Raw genomic sequence first — 14,464 nt, forward strand, 5'->3', positions numbered from 1 at the left:
TTATTTATGCATTCATTGATTGACTCTTGTATGTGCCCTAACTGGGGATCAAACCCATAACCTTGGTATATTGGGGCAATGCTCTGAGAGTGGGGAAGGACAGGTAATAAGAATAGAGCCACAGCTGTCTAATCATCATTCACCTTATTAACTATAGATAAGAAGCTTTCTTACAGACCCTGGGAAACTGGAGGATGAAACAGTCTATAAAAGATAGACAATTTGGAGCCCAGATGGGTCTGTGACTCAGAAAAGAAATACATTTTGAGAACAGACCAAGGACAGGACATGCTTTGATTTGGTTGCTGCACCTGGACCCTGACCCCCTCCAGGAGTTTATCTCAGGAACTCTGATCATTCTCCGGTCCCAGAAATGGGCTGAGCTGTTTGTAACATCATAAAAGATTAGCCACCTTATTATCAGACTTTGAGCTTCTAAAGGCTGGACTGCAGACTCTACCCTCCCCTTTCCATGTTACATTTGTAGCTCACAGCTGCATGTAGCTATCTTCTCCCTCGTGTGTGTATATAACCAGCCAACTGGCAAGGGGGATCAGAGCAGATTTTTGTGGGTGACCGACTGCTCTCCCATACTGCCGGAATTATTAGAATAAATGCTCATATATGATCCAACCCTGCCTCTGCGTAATTGGCTCAAGTGGTGACAGGCAGCCCGGACTCCTTGGTTGTCCAGTTACATAACCATCTGAGCTACCCGTCCAGGGCCAAGAAGGTTCTAATCTAGAAGTCTCTCCTCTCTCACTGGAGAAGGCAGCTGCCCTGCTCTTCCCTGAAGCCACTGTGGCCAACTTGCCCCAGAGGAGCTGGCCTTCTTTGCAGATTCAAACAAATCTGCAGGCCTCTGGGCTCTTTCTGCTGTTTGCTCGCAGGCAAGCTGCCATTGGTTTACAAATGTCCACTTCCCACAGGAAGAACAGCTTCTGGAGGAGAACTGCCAGGGGAGAATTAAACCCCTGATGTGCCAAGAACTGAAAACATTCCTCTTTGTGCTAATGGATGAGAATATAAATGACAAAGAATGCTAGCAAGTCTCCACTCCAGGGAGATAATCAACCCTGCCGGTAGAATTCTGTGTGGCTGGAGGGGTCTAGAAGAGGGAGGTTTCTGAACAGAAGTTTCCCAGGGCCTTCGGATCAGAGGCACAGCCTTCAGGACTAGAAACAAAAAGAACAGTAGAAGACTCCAAGTAGGTGGACAGCCCTGAAAAACCCAAGACCAGGACTGAAGCTGGGGCCACAAAGTTAGAATACAAGAGCAGGAAGTAGAGCCTGGCACTTTTCATAAATTATCAAATGTAACTCCCTTATCAACCATCCAAGGTTGCTGCTACTGGGCTCGGAAGGCAAGTGACTTGCTAATTTAACACAGCCATGAGGAGCAGAACCAGCATTTGAGGAGGCGTTGGCCTTTCTCCTGTTAAAAAATAAACTGAAGCCTATCAAAAATTTAAAGAGTTGATTTGAGCATAATCGGTTCTAATCAGGCAGTGCCAAACTGGAAGCGGTTAGGAGCGCTCCTTGGACAGGAGTCGAGAGAAAGACCTATATAGAGAAAGTGCAAAAACAAAGAAACTATTTGATGATCTATAGCTTAAAGCCTAGTTAGCTGTGTGTGACTGGTTTTCCTTGGTGCTTCCGATTTCATAACGTTCAGACATTTACAGGCTTAGAAGTTAGTTTGCTTACACAGGCCACCACGGCAGTAGGCCTCGTTGTTGAAGTAATTTAACACCTCTGTGGAGCTGTCTCCCTGGGGCCTGAAACCATTACTAGAACAGTCACTTCTACCTGGCTTCTCTAGTTTTTAAAGCATCACGAATGTGGGTTCTTCCTTATAAACTACAAAAACATAGGTAATCAAAACTCTCAACAGTTACAGACAAGGTCCAACTCCTCCTGGGCCATCACCCCAACCCTGTCTTCTAAAGAGATAACCTCTGCTACCTTTGGTACCTCTCCTGTTATCAAATGAAGTGGGGGGTCCTCTTCCCCACTGGGTGCTGCTGGGGTGGAGTCCTTGTGAAATCACAAGAAAAAGAATTTTCTGAGACTCGCACGGGAAAACAATGATTTTCATCCCTATGGAGTTAAATCCCTGCCTTCCCGAAGCCCCATTTCCCTCGGTGCAGCTTGGTACCTCTCCTGTTATCAGATGAAGTGGGGGGTCCTCTTCCCCACTGGATGCTGCTGGGTGGAGTCCTTGTGAAATCACAAGAAAAGGAATTTTCTGAGACTCGCACGGGAAAACAATGATTTTCATCCCTATGGACTTAAATCCCTGCCTTCCCGAAGCCCCGTTTCCCTTGGTGCAGTCATAGAAGTGTGGCTGGGCTTTCAGTAGGGCTCAAACCAGAGTCAGTGCCCAGAGTTTCTGTCCCGTATGAAGCCGGGTCCAGCACAGCATGAGGCTCCCTGCAGTCCATCAGTCCACGGTGTAGAGAGGGCCACCGTCTCCCTGGGAGAGTGCCAGGCAGCCAAAAGTGAGACATGTGCCAAGAGAAACCAAAAGGGCAAACTTCTTTGTTCAGGGGATTATATCTCCCAAATTTCCACATGCTTGCAGTGCCCACCTCCGTTCTGGCCAACCATCTCTGTCCCCAGGTGTGATTGACAGGCAAGCACCTTCCTATGTCATTCCAACTTTATGAGGCATGTGTCTATCTTCCCTTTGTCGGTGCCCTCCCCCAGTGTTTTGCAGGGAGCATGCCTGGAATGTCTGGCCTTCTCTTTGCTCCTTTCCTATTATTAATAACTAGCTAATTACAACAGTATCACTTCCAGAGCTTCTTGCATGTACATTCATATATGTGTGTCTGTTTCATGGGAGTAACTCTCACCTAAATGTTGTCCTATATTCCTCTGCAGCTCTCTTTCATTCAACAATACATCTTAGAGATCTTTCTCTGATAGAACACTGAGAGCTGCCTCATTCTGTTAGGGGCATAAAAAGAATATTGTGGACCAGATATAATTATAAGAAGTATTAATCATGCTCTGTCAACAATGATTGTTTTGTTCTGATTAAAGAGAGCTTATTCCAATCAGGCTGGGAATTACATGTGGGACCTGGAAGCTCACCTGGAAATTCAGCCCATCCTCCGAGCCAGCTTCAGATACCCCACTACTAGTTGGTGCAGCGAACATCACAGTGAACGCCACAACATCAGCCCAGCATCACGTGTCTCACTCGTTCACTTTATGATTTGACATACGAGTAATTTGAGTTACGAGCTCCGTCACGGAACGAATTAAACTCGTAAGTCAAGGCTCCACTGTAATTATAAGAAATATTAATCATGCTTTGTTAACAGTGATTGTTTTGTTCAGATTAAAGAAAGCTCATTCCAATCAGGCTGGGAATTACACGAGGGACCTGGAAGCTCACCTGGAAATTCAGCCCATCCTCCACATCCGGGAGTTGCCTATTATCATGGAAAGGTTAACAACCTTGTTGCAGAAACCAGAGGCACCAGCCCTTTGAAAACCCCCAACCCTTTGCATACCTCAGGCCTTTGGAAACGCCCAGCCACATTACCTGTAAACTGCCCATTTTGCATGCCAATTCCTATCCCTTTTGCCTACTTCCCCATGTAATCTTTGTCCTTCTACCCAATATAAGCAGCTGGCTTATGGGGTTCGCATAACAGATTTTTGTGGATGACCTGCTGCTCTCCCACACTACTGGCATTATTGGGATAGATGCTCATATACGCTCATATGTCTCTGCTGAATTGGCTCAAGTAGTGACAGGCAGCACAGACCCATTGATTATACAGTTACAATTCATTTTAACACAGCAATGCATTCAACAGCCTGGCTGTGCCACAGCTTATGTAGACATCCCCCCATTGTCGGGCAATTAAGTTGTGACTATTTTTGTGTGGTGTGTGTGTGTGTGTGTGTGTGTAGGTCTTGCCACTATCATGTGGTGATGACCCAGACACATTTAAGTATCTGAGATAGAACAGGCCTCGGAAAATTATCTGAGAAAGCAGACAGATGCAAAGCCTGTAACTAAAGCTGAGGTTCTGGAAATTCTGTCTAAAGATCCTGCTTTCCCCCAATGGCCACAAATCAAATTTGTTGGAAACTGAGAACTTACTGTTAAAGCAAGACACAGCCCGTCTTCCAATTTAAGGAGGATATTGTAAATACAAACACATTTGAAAGTGGAGTTAAATCCTGCCTTCAATAACCAAAAGAATTAGTCCTGAAAGATTATTTCATACATCCAACATCCAAACCAACCTGAAATGAAAAGTTGGTATTGATAACGCATGGGAATTTCAGCACTATGAACCATACAAAGAGGATTTGAAATGCACTTACTGCTACTCGGTTTATATATTTATAATATTTTTCTTCTTTTGAAGCAAATGAGAAAATAGATTAGTTCTATATCTGACCCATAAAGATACAGTGAGACGTTGGCTAAGGAAATTCATTGATGTGGACAAATGGAATCTAACACACCAGAAGGAGAGAAAATTATTTTATCCACCATCCTTACCAATCCAGTTAATCCTGAATTGAATGAAGCTTCAAAAGATTACTTTTATTCTGCCCTGTCTGCCACCAGCTTTGCCTGGGGAACTTCTACACATCCTTCCTTACTCCGCCCACCATCTTCTGCAGGATTGCCCCTTTCTCCCAAACCAACTTAAATACCAGCAGAGCAGTACATACACATCTATATACCACAACATTTCATGTTTGGCACTCAAGTTGAGTAGGCTTTTTGAGAAAATACTATAGTGTGTGCATTTTGTTCCCCCAACAAATAACAGTTTTGGCACCTAGCTGGTTCTCAATAAAAATTTATTGGCCTTAAGATCTTTAAGGTAAGAGTACTCTTGCCATTCAGTAATCTCTGAGGGTTTATAAAAAAATAGACATGAGGGGAAAGCAATAATTCTCTAACTTAAGTCACTAGTTCACCGGGTGCTACTTAAGGCATTAACTCTATGAAGCAAAGATTCTTTCCTTCTTAAATTAAACTATAATTCCTAGAATCTTCAGTATCTGAGATTTTGTATTAAGGACTAGAGACCCAGTGCACAAAATTCGTGCATGGATAGGGTCCCTAGGCCTGGCCAGTGATCAGGGCCAATCAGGTACCCCACCTCCTGGCCTCCCTGCCTCTTCCTTCCCTCGCTCCCTCAGCACCTTGCCTCCACTGCTGGTCACCTGCCATGTTCCTTGCCACCCTCTGGTGGTCAGCACATGTCATAGCAAGCAATCGAACTCCTGGTCTCCCAGTCAAACTCCCGAGGAGACAATTTGCATATTAGCCTTTTATTAGATAGGATTCTTGTTTAATTAAATGATAGATTTTAGAATCAAAGAACTCAACAAAGGGGTCTACGATTAATTGCAGCTATAGAATCTAATACAGTATTTTTTGCCCTTTCTGATGCATGTTTCCTTTTGATAAATAAAAGCTCTCAGTTCCCACCCTTAGAGACTGTTGTGCCTCCTGGGGCTGGGGTGAGGAAATGCCCATGCCTAGGTGAGGATCTCCTGGCTATCTCAAGAGCTGAGCTGAGGTTCAGAAAACTAGAAACTACTTTCAGCATTTCCATTAAGAAAGTTCATGACCTTAGGTGTATTTACCAACCCTTTTGTGATTCTGCTTTCCCATATACAAAATGGGGACAATAAGCATATCTCACTTATCTAATCTAGACTGTCAACTCCTACCAATCTTTAACAATGCCCAAACATCGCTTCAGCTGCGGAGGCTTCCCTGGCACTTCCTCTGCACACACTTCCATTAAGAAAAATATTAGATGCTGCTGTGGTGGACATTCTAAAAATGACCACAGAAATATCTCTATTTCTACATGTAAGTTTTCTTCCCCCATTAAGAGGTGAAATCTATTTCTCCTCACCGTGACCTTGAGCAAGTCTTTGTGACAACTTCCAAGAGAGAAAGCTTGAAAGCCATGCTGCAGAAGATCCCAGGCTAACATATAAATGATGACATTGGCTCATGCTTTGTTCCCTCTTTAGAGTCCTGCACACTCTGAGCCTTGAGCCACTGTGTAAGAAGTCCATGGAGTCACCAGCAGGAGAGGCTATATGGAGAAAGCAAATGGAGATACAGAGAGATGTCTGAAGGTCCCCCCCTGCTCCCTATGCTCCAGCCCCCACCCTTCTCAGCACAGTTGCCAGACAGGTGAGTAAATAAACCTTTGGGATGGCTACCACCTGACTGCAGCCTCATAGAGATTCTGATCCAGAACTGCTCCACAGAATATTCCTGAATTTCTGACCTGCAGAAACTGAGAAAATAAATGACTATTCTTGTTTTAAACCACTAACTTTTTTTTTGAGGTACAATTTCCATTTATTTTTCCCCCAGAGAACTTTTCTTCTCTCTTTAATGACTTAGCTCCTTACATGGGCTTTGGTGGAGGTCATGGGGCAGCACCCGCAGGTCTAAATTGGGGTGGGGGTGTTCAGTCCTTCCAGGCTTCACGAGAATGCTTCCTGACTACTTTGCTGTGAATGGCACAGCTCACACAGTAATGTAGCTTCACATACAGCTGGCATCGAAGACACTCACTTCGGAGATGTCCCTAACGGCTGTGGCCTCTACTATGTTTCGAATGGCAAGCTTCTTAATGGCCTTGTCCTTGGGCATGCACTGGGCACAGTTGGTGCAATGAATAGGCTGCGCATGGCCTTGGCATGACCATTATTCCTTCTTTTCTTGGTCATCTTGGAAACGAGGACCCAAGAGAGTAAACCACTAACTTCTGAGATGCATTGTTACATAACAATAAATCACCAGAACAATTCCCTCCCTCTGAAAACCTATATGTCTATAGCACACCTATCATTATAAGTAACTGTGTTTATCTCTTGCTATCCCCTATTTGGTAGTAAAGTTCTCTAGGTCTAGAACCATATATTGTTATACCCAATATCTTGTATGAGGGCCTATATAGAAGCTATGAACCATGTATTATTATACCCAATATCTTGTGTGAGGGCTTAGGTAGAAAATATGAGTTTTTTGAATAGCTTGGAAGGATGGATGAATAAATGATGGAAGGAGGTTGTCAGAGCAGCCAGAGCACAGCTGCTCTGAGTCTATATATTCTCCTGAATCCTACTAACAACTATGCCAAGTGTCAGGGAAGGTTCCTTCTCGGAGCCTGCCCATTGCACTAAGTGTTGGGTCTGAGCCTCTCTGCCAGGGGATGGACCTTCTTGGATGCCAGGTGGTAGATGGAGAAGCCATGAGAAGTTGTGGGTATATAAGAATGAGTCTTTATTGTAGAAGCCAATGGCCATTGTGTACCAAAGGGGGCACATGCTAACCTGACAAGCTCAGGGAAGACCTGCATGGTGGTCTTGCAAACTCAGAGACCTAAAGTAACCACAAAGGATGGTCTGAAATTAAACTTTAATTAAAAGCAGTTATGGTGGGTAGTTACATCCTAGGCCGGTATCTTCACTGACAAGGTCAACCTTTACCTTAACATACCCTTGAAATGTCTGGGTAACTTCCCTTTTTCTGGACCCCTTGGGGCACACCCTAATGTGCCTAGGCGCCAGGACAGATACCACAAACTCCTCCATGTTATCATATGAATTGTTGCTGCACCTACCTAAGTATGTGTCTATCATTTGACCTTTTGTCCAATCCCAGGGGTTTCCCTGCTTTGCTTTCTCCCACCTCTCTGGTCTATCACCAACGGATTTCATGTAACCCACCTACGTCCCTTCCTTTTATTGCAATGTATAAATACAGATGTAACCCGCCAATCTCCTGAGCATTATCTCAATTCGTTGAGGTTCTGCTTCCAGCATATGTCAACAGTTTGGCTCAAATAAACTCACAAAAATTCTTTACAGGTTTGAATGTTTTTATGTTAACACCATTTAGCCATCAGACAAAATAGTTCTTTACAGCGAAGTCCTCTATAGGCAGCCACACACTGGCTGGTGAACCAATACATCTTTCCTACAAAGCAGTAGTATCCTCTGTACCCACAGCCATTATCAGAGCAGCCGCACACTGCCTCTGTATTCACAGCCTCACATAGCAGCAGCACATGACCTCTCTGCTCTTGCCTCTCTGGCCTCTCCCCTCTCTCCTTTCCTGCCTCACATAGTAGCTACATCCTCTGTGCCTACCTCAGCTCCTCCTCCATACACAGGCTGGTTAACATGTATTATACCACTTAGACAAAAGAGGCTAGTTGCCAACAGCTATAGAAGGGCACAGTATAACATGAGATTGCTGTGGCCTTGCAGCTGTGTAGTCCTTGGATATTCTGATTAAGATTCCCATGTTCAGAGTAGCCTTGGCTGTCAAGCATATTAAGAACAAGGCCTTGACTATCCGGCGTCTCTGGCATGGTTCCCACAGAGACATAGAGAGATAAGTGAATACTTCCCAGAGATGCTGTGGGATCCTATAAACTAATGAATATAAAATATCTTAGCAATGTCTTAAGATTTCCTGTTCTTAAATGATACATGTTATCCATCTTAAGACATGTATATGATTAGAGAGGTTTAAGGTCACAGACATTTTCTGGATAATAAATCCAGTAACATTCCCTCATTCTACTCTGACCCAGCTAAGCTGTAACTTAATTGTCTGTATTTCCATTAGTTATAAGCTCTGTGTTTTGTTTTTTTACCACTTTACCATCAGAGCCTAGCACAATGCTTGCCATATATGTTTCTTTATTAGAAATGGGGGAAGAAAAGAAGAAAGGAAAGTATTTCAAAAATTTCAAAATACAAATGTCTGTTTAACTAGGTATAATAGTCTCCCCAATTGTATAATTGTCACCTTTTGTAAACTTTCAAACATTGTTCATAATTTCAGAAGGAATCCAGAAGACATTTGGAAAAAGAGAAATCTAAGCCCAATGGTTTGTCACCATCATTCTCAAGGTTTGATCAAGCAGTGGCTGCCTCAATTGAGTTGTGCAGTCATGAAGAGTCCCTGCCTTCTAGGGGTTTGCATCTGAACAGAATCTGAAAATGTATGGATCATTTAACACTCCCCAATGCCATGAGCAGGAAAAAATGGTCACAAAACAGTCATTTGATGCAGATGCTGGTGTCAGGAGATTGTAGAAAAATCATACCATTCTGAAGGCTTAAGCAATCTGCCTAAGGTTACTTACTGCTGGTAATAATAATAGCTGCCACTTATTAAGCCCTTAGAAACTTAAGCACGTCCATAAATTAAATCATTTCATTTTCATAGTAACTCTAAGAGGTAATATTATTAGCATCCCCCCATTTTAAAGAAGAGGATTGTGATGCACAGAGAAGCAATTTGCCCAAGTCTCAGAGCCAGGAAGTCAGGAAGCTGAAGCATAGACCAGGTGGTCTGTCTGCTCTTAACCATCATGCCACACTGCCAAACCCATGGCTGCCACCACACGTTACAGAGGCAAAGTGCACTGTACGCCCACTCTCTCCCAGCCACAGAGACATGGTCACGCAGGGAGACGGGAGGTGGTGGTTACTCTGAGAGTAACCCTAAAATTCCATAAATAAAACAAGCTCATAGACAGATTTGATAAGGGCTTGAGGCCCTGTATGCACAACCTGGAAGAACTGAAGCTACAGAGAGTTAACATTTTTATGCAAGAAATCAACAAGAAAATAAGAAGTGTGATAGGAGAAGGGAGAGGAAAAAGGAGGCCCAACAAACATAACAAGAAGCTGAAATTGAAATAGAAAATACTGCCACTGACAATTCACCAGAAGTGGAAGCAACTAAGGGGCCTCAAAGAACAGAAGGTCTAACCATTCATAAAAACGTCATTAGTAATGATCATTCAGTATCGCCAATATTTCCATTCCTGGCTACAGAGGTTGAGGTGGACTTCTCAGGCACCTGTAATAGAGTGGAACCACATAACTAGTTCTCCCAAACAACAACAACAACTACCAGGAGTCACTTTCCATGCAGCACATTTAGTTGCCTCCAGAATTTCTGACACCCACCCCCAACCCCTGCCATGGTGATCCAAAATATTTTAGACATTTAGACTTCCAGCTTGACCCATGCTAATGCATAACATGAGCTGTAACTATGACTTTTCCAACATTCTATTATGGAAATTCTCAAACATTTAGAAATTGAAAGAAGCTTACAATAAACAACTTTGTACCCAACACCTAGATCCTACAATTAACATTTTGCTGTATTTGTTTTATCACATAGCTATCTAGTCTTTTATCCCTCTATCCACTCATCAATCCATTTCATTTTTTGATGTATTTCAGAGTGTTACAGACATCAGTATTCATCATCCCTAAATACTTCAGCATGCATATGTCTAAGTGAGCCAAATATTTGTTTGCAGGTTGTGTTTTGTTTTGTGTTGTTTTTTGTTGTTGTTGACAAAATGTGTATATAGTGAAATGCACAAATCTTGCATGCCCATTGGAGAAGTTATATTTGTTGGTTTCAGCCACTGATATTTGGGTTTTATTGTTACCACAGCAAAACCTAGCCTTCCTGGCTAATTCATTTCACTGGATGTTGTGATGTCACACTGCAGGTGCCCCAAAAATCTCTCATTCAATCTACCACACATGCAACCTGGAGTTAGTGGACTGTGTGGGAAGGTCAGGGAGGTCTCCAGTTCAGTGATATGGTAGTAAAATGGGAATGTACACAGAGGAATCAAAATGCAGAGTAGAGACTAAGAACTCTAAGCAAGCAGACCCTGGAGTGTGAGGCAACTTGGAAAAATGCAGCATCTCCTTGTGTAAGACTACAGGGAAATACTGGAAAGAGACCCTGGCTATGTCATGATATGTAGAAGTGGGGATTTGAGCCAGTTTGACCTGACTCCATGGGCACAGTTGATTAGTCCTTTCTCCTTGAACACTCTCTTCCTTTGGCCTCCAGGATCACCCTCTCTTATTTTCCTGGTTGCTCATTCTGTGTCTCCACTTTCTCCTCATCTCTAAATGTTGGAGTACTCCAGAGTTCAATATCTAGGTCTCTTCTCTTTTCTTTCCTTATTTATGTTACTCTTGGAAAATCTCATTTTTTACTGGATTCCGACTTAGAGGTAGAAGCTCTTGGCAATCTGTGTGTGGAGTTTTTTCTTTGGCCTCCTTCATTTTCATAGCCAAAAGTTTAGCATATTCTGTGGCCTCTTCCTTATTTTTCTTAGTAAATTGCTTCTTCAGAGGAATATGCTGATGTTTGCTTTGCAGGACACCAGACACTGATTCTTGGGGGCTTTGGTCCAAGGTTTCTTACCTTCTTTGTTTAGGGGCTTTCTCACAACACATTAGTGGACATCATCTTCTTTAGAGATTGAAAAGTTTGTGGATTCTGCTAGCTCTTTGGGGCCCAAGGCACAATAATATCAGTGAGAATAGGAATATCTTTCTCCCCTTTGTTTATATTAACCAAGTGGAGAACAAGCAGATTGGCATCCACAATGCTACCTCAAACAGATGAGAGCTTTCTTTATCCAGTCCTCCTTGGTCTATAATAGGAGTGCCCCTTACTCAGCAGCATTGCTTCTTCAGAGCCACACGCTGATGTTTGCTTTGCAGGACACGTGGAGTAACCAGACACTGAATCTTGGGTGCTTTGGTCCAAGGTTTCTTACCTTCTTTGTTTAGGGGCTTTCTCACAACACATTAGTGGACATCATCTTCTTTAGAGATTGAAAAGTTTGTGGATTCTGCTAGCTCTTTGGGGCCCAAGGCACAATAATATCAGTGAGAATAGGAATATCTTTCTCCCCTTTGTTTATATTAACCAAGTGGAGAACAAGCAGATTGGCATCCACAATGCTACCTCAAACAGATGAGAGCTTTCTTTATCCAGTCCTCCTTGGTCTATAATAGGAGTGCCCCTTACTCAGCAGCCGGTGAACATGGCCATGAGTCAAGACACCATGCTTCATGGGAAAACTTTGTTTGTCATTCCCACCACTGATTCAAACCATATAACCTTTCCACTTTTCTCAGCAGCAGAAACTCCTGTGGCCATACACTTCTCACAAAAGATACAAAGTTGGTGTTCATCATCCACGTCAATGAGTTTCTGGCAGCCAGTGGCTGCCAAAGAGATGCTCAGCTTCATCCTGAAGCAGCCAACTGCCTCCAAGGTGCCACAAAAGACAGCTCTTTTCTATCTATGCTCATCCCCCTGCAGATCACATCCAACTCCATGGACTTACATATAGTGAATGTGATTTTTTAAATTCCCAAATTTATATATTTAGCATAGACTTCTCCCCTGAACTTCATACTTCAAGATCTGATAGCCAACTTATCATCTCTACTTATAAGTCTAATAGGAACCTCAAATGTAACATGTCCAGAACAGAACTCCTTACTGTGGCCCTGAAACTGTTCCTCCTGCTGTCTTCCCCATGTATCCCATGGCAACTTTGTCTCTTGTAGTCATCTTAAATCTGTGTGTGTGTGTGTGTGTGTATGCACAATCGCATCTCTGCTTGTATTGTCAAAGATGTTCTGGATGTGAGGGCAATATGGCTGTGACATGTGACCCCATTGATCACTCTGGTGAATTCAGCTGATGTGGCTCATTAGGAGGGCATCCTCTTTCTCCCTTACTGCTCCACATGCATTTCTCCTGAAGCTGCCCACTCTGTCAAAGGGGATGACCTTCCCCAATAGAGGAGAACAATTCTTTGGTCAAGGATATACAAGTAGTTGCACTCCCCTACTAGAACCTCCAAACAAGCTCTCAAGGGCCATTTGTAGGAGAACATAGGGTAGTCAAGCTCCCAAGACTCCAGACACATCCAACTGAGGTGCTGCATGTGGCAATCTGCCTTTATTGAGGAAGAAAGGAAAGAGAGAGAGAGAGAGAGAGAGAGAGAGAGAGAGAGAGGAGAGAGAGAGAGAGAATTTTCTTTACCTTTAGAATGTATCCAGAATCTGATGAGTTCTTTCCACTTTACCGCAACTACCCTGGTCTGAGCTAATACATTTTTCTCCTGGATTATTTCAAGAGTCCCAACAGGTCTCCCTGGTTGTAGCTTTGACTTCACACAGTCTCTTCTCAACATAGCAGCCAGAGTGGTTCAGTTACACATAAGTCAGAGCACATCATGCTTCTGCTCACAGCTGTTTTGTGATTTCCCTTTCATATAGTAAAAGCTGAAAGTCCTTACATGCTACAAAATTCCACTCACTTTGGTCTCTCCTTATTCCCTAACTTCATCTCCTTCTAAACTCCTCTCATTCACTGCTCTTCAAGAACACTGGCCCCTTGTTTATCTTGAATACACTAGGTACCCTCCTGCCTGGTTTAAATCAAAGGAGAGCTCTGCTAACCTAATGGGAAGATGTAGTCAGTCACAAGCTTGCTCAGAAGATCAATGATATCACATCGATAAGACTGATTTTCTCTTTTCAGTCTGCTGACTTCAATGCAATGGCAACAATATCCTCTTATGGTCACAAGGAGAGCTGTTACATCTCTAAGCTTTCTGTCCTGCCATGACAGTGTCCAAAAGGGAAAGCAAGGGAGGTATTAGCAAAAGATCTCTATTCTCAAGTGCCTCCCTCTTGTCAGGGAGGCAAAACATTTGCAAAGGGCACCAGCAAATCTCCTCCAGTGTGTTATCATCCAGAGCACATCCACTGGAACAGGGGAACATGATTACCATGATAGTCACCATCTGCGCCCCTGGAGCTGGCACATTATGGCCACAATAAAGTGGACATTCTGGTATCTACTAGGTACCACTGACAGGCCATGAGATCCAGAAAGAGGAGCGCTGAACTCAACGCTTGCTCTGCCATTAACTTTGTGACATGTAGACATAATGCCCCATTCTAGAACAATTTTCTTATGAGCAAACTGAGGAGGTTGGGCTAGACGTTGTCTATTGGCTTAAATTTTATTCTGTGGACTTCCAGTGTCACTGTAAAGATCTGAGTCTTCCTATGTGCCATTCCTCATATATGTACACATCTCCTAAAATGATGGGAACACTTAGATGTCTTTGATCACCTATTTTAAAGAGAGAAGAAAAATTTTAATGAGAACATTTTGTACTGCTCATTCCCTGCTAGCCCTTAAAAAATAATGGTTCTTTTTCCATCATAACTGACATTTAAAAACAGACTTTCATAGTCAATAATTAGGTCTGAAAATCATTCAGCATAAAAGTACAGCTTCCCAATAATTATTCTAGTGAGGAAATTAGAATGACCTCTCATAACTATGTTGCTAACCATTATCTTATTAATTTAAAAACAAGAAAATAAAAACAATGTTCTCTTTGACACCAAGATCTCTGTCATTACCAGAACATAAACTGAAAACCATATGAGTAGGCTTGGCCTGCTGCTCTTTGGAGGTCATTGGTGCTTAGAAACTGGAAAACAAATTTTGAGTTTTAAAACCTCCACTGGAAGGCACAGAAACACCAATATATCTGTGTAAGATGAGA

The 14,464-nt window shown here is 42.9% G+C and overlaps 2 pseudogenes; both read right to left on the bottom strand.

The window, feature by feature from the left end:
- Positions 1–6,418: 6,418 nt before the first annotated feature.
- Positions 6,419–6,743, bottom strand: LOC102246650 (annotated as a pseudogene).
- Positions 6,744–11,042: 4,299 nt separating this feature from the next.
- LOC106726799 lies at positions 11,043–12,117 on the bottom strand (annotated as a pseudogene).
- Between the last annotated feature and the right edge of the window lie 2,347 nt (positions 12,118–14,464).

This window comes from Myotis brandtii, unplaced genomic scaffold (assembly GCF_000412655.1).
Source record: "Myotis brandtii unplaced genomic scaffold, ASM41265v1 scaffold318, whole genome shotgun sequence".
Classification (NCBI taxonomy): domain Eukaryota; kingdom Metazoa; phylum Chordata; class Mammalia; order Chiroptera; family Vespertilionidae; genus Myotis; species Myotis brandtii.